The sequence below is a fragment of the Aegilops tauschii genome, chromosome 2 (assembly GCF_002575655.3).
Source record: "Aegilops tauschii subsp. strangulata cultivar AL8/78 chromosome 2, Aet v6.0, whole genome shotgun sequence".
Lineage (NCBI taxonomy): Eukaryota > Viridiplantae > Streptophyta > Magnoliopsida > Poales > Poaceae > Aegilops > Aegilops tauschii.
The window spans coordinates 612,203,425-612,206,437 of NC_053036.3; the positions used below are offsets into that span (position 1 = coordinate 612,203,425).

The 3,013-nt window shown below is 37.0% G+C and overlaps 1 long non-coding RNA gene across 1 annotated transcript; it reads right to left on the reverse strand.

Annotated features, from left to right (window-relative positions):
• Positions 1-821: 821 nt before the first annotated feature.
• LOC109754946 (uncharacterized) lies at positions 822-2,403 on the reverse strand. Its single transcript, XR_002230813.4, has 2 exons — positions 2,135-2,403; positions 822-1,188 (listed from the first exon to the last, which is right to left on the reverse strand). It is a non-coding gene; the product is annotated as an uncharacterized lncRNA (long non-coding RNA).
• Between the last annotated feature and the right edge of the window lie 610 nt (positions 2,404-3,013).

Genomic DNA, 3,013 nt, shown 5'->3' on the forward strand with positions numbered 1-3,013 from the left:
AAAACATTGCAATACCGTTTGTGCTCACTTTTATCATTAGTTACCTTGCTGTTTATATATTTTCAGATTACAAAAACCTATATCTACCATCCATATTGCACTTGTATCACCATCTCTTCGCCGAACTAGTGCACCTATACAATTTGCCATTGTATTGGGTGTGTTGGGGACACAAGAGACTCTTTGTTATTTGGTTGCAGGGTTGTTTGAGAGAGACCATCTTCATCCTACGCCTCCCACGGATTGATAAACCTTAGGTCATCCACTTGAGGGAAATTTGCTATTGTCCTACAAACCTCTGCACTTGGAGGCCCAACAACGTCTACAAGAAGAAGGTTGTGTAGTAGACATCAAGCTCTTTTCTAGCGCCATTGCCGAGGAGGTGAGTGCTTGAAGGTATATCTTTAGATTTTGCAATCGAATCTTTTAGTTTCTTGTTTTATCACTAGTTCACACTACTAGGAAAAACACTATCAGTAGCGTAGGTTTTTTGCATACCAGTAGCGTGGGTTCCCACGCTACTACTATGACGCTACAGCTAACTTTTAGCAGTAGCGCGTTTTTTACCCCGTGCTACAGCTAAAAAGTTAGTAGTAGCGCATACCACCCACGCTACTACTAATCCACACCTACGCTACTACTATCTATGTACTAGTAGTGCACCCATTTTTCCCAACGCTACTACTATCTATGTAATAGTAGCGCACCTTTTTTCCCCAACGCTACTGCTAACAAATCAGAAATTAAAAAAATTAAAATTTAGATGCAGTATTCATGGATGGAAATCAAGACAGGTCCAATGCAAAATAAACGAAGGACTATGGTCAAAGAACAATCTTAGCACTTGTAGTGTTCATGGATGCAACATTGAACATCTCAACTCGAAGATATCATGAGATCCCATTTAACATCAGAGGCAAACAACCACACCATTTCTCTAGATGTATCTACCAAGCCTCGGTGTTCAAACGCCAATGGACCCGAATCCTCCTAGACGATCATCTGCGCGACGCAGCCTTCAGGCTTCATGGCGAAGTCCGTCTCCAAATGGTTGAAGAGCACAACACCCACCGGGCTATGGTAGTACTGTGTTATCTCTCCTGCTTGAAGAGCGTTTCCGATGGTTGAAGAGCGTTTCCGGTGGTGTGGAGGTAGTCCTGTGTTATCTCTCCTGCTTGGTCACCATACCTGCAAAAAGGAGAAGACAATATCAACCACCCTATCAACTGGCGGCATCAATCGGTCATTACTGCGCAAAAGATTTTGGTTATGACTAGTTGTTGTCGAACCAAAAACATTTGAAATTTTGGAAGCATGGATGTTGTGCAGTGTATGTTTAAAAGACGGTAGTTTGTTTTGGTAACGGTACATTCGTGTAACATTCCCAAGAAGTTCCTATATTTGTTAACTCTAAGTATATTGGAAATATAAATTTAATTGGGGAACACACAATATTACAAATAAAATCAATAAACAAAACTGCTTTGTACTTTCTTTAATTTGTTGCATAATTATTGAATGCTAGAGATATAAGTATGGTGTATATAATCATGCCATTTTGCCAAACAATTAAAAAACACGAGTCCAGGATATGTTGGGAAACATATGATTTCTTCATGCATACTTGTTCTATATTATCCAGGTGGAATTGTTGAAAGATAGCATTTATGTGTTCTCATCGGTATAAATTTGCTCGTGTACATTGTTCTTAAAGTTGTAACTATGAAAACAAATCAGGATCATAAAACTAAATAATTTATTCCATAAATTGAATTCAATTATCAAAAGCTTTAGTACAAAATAAAAAGGTTAAACAAACTTTGTAGGCAATTGTCCACATACATCAGATCCCTTCCCTTAACCCATTTCTCTAAGCTCGAAGATCAAGTGGTTTGCAAGAATATTTTTTTTTGAAAGACATCTATAATGAACTAAGAATGTAATAGCAATTTTAGTAAAACAATTGTTCTTCTTAAAATGCACCCCATGCACCCAAAGGAATTTAATTTCTTATTAGAGGAAGAAACAAAAAATCTTGGAGGTACCAAATATGTCTGATTAAGGATAAACACCATCTTGCTTTGTAATTTAATGAAATAATAATAGTCTAAAGTAGACATATATAAAAACGTACCAAGAGGGAACTCCTTCGGAAGTTGTTAAAGCAACAAATTCTATTGACTGGCTGCTGCTATTCTAGGTTGGCGGTGCAATGTTGATGATTCCTGCCAAGCAAGATAATTACTCCCTCCATTTCCTAAATATAAGTATTTTTAGAGATTCCACTACGAACTACATACGGATGTATATAGACATGTTTTAGAGTGTAGTTTCACTCATTTTACTCCGTATGTAGTCCGTAGTGGAATCTCTAAAAAGACATATGTTGAGGAACGGAGGTAGTAGTATTTTTATAGTAATTATGGAGAATGGAAAAGATAATGCTTAGTACTTACACTGATTCAGGGGTAGTTGCCAGGCCTTTAATTTTTATATTTTGATTGAGGGGTAGTAAGATAATTTGCAAAAAAAAGGAGGTACCACGACAATCATATTAGAAGATAGCCTAGAAATAGATACGACTCACATTGTTGGGAAGAACTAATCCTTATAAGATTAGAAGAGAATGATACAGTAACCTCGAAAAGGTTTCCCGATGAACAAATATACCTCTCTTTCCATAAAAAAATTCTTCAGCTTAAGACGTTGTAGAAAAACTGAAAATATGAGATAAGACTATCAACTACGCTGAACAAATTTCTAAGCTAAAGCATGCCGTCTAACTGAACAGAGGGCCACATGAGGCACATGCTATTGTGTCCACGATTTTGTTTCTTGTGTCTTTCATCAAACATAGATGGCATAATTAACTACTGTTGATGGATAGCAGAAGGCCATAGCTTACAAAATATGGTCATACCAATGGTTAGAATTATTATCATAGTCCAAATGACGCATACCTGATGAGGATTTTTTCTAGTCCAAATGACAATTCCAGTTTTGTTCAGGAAAC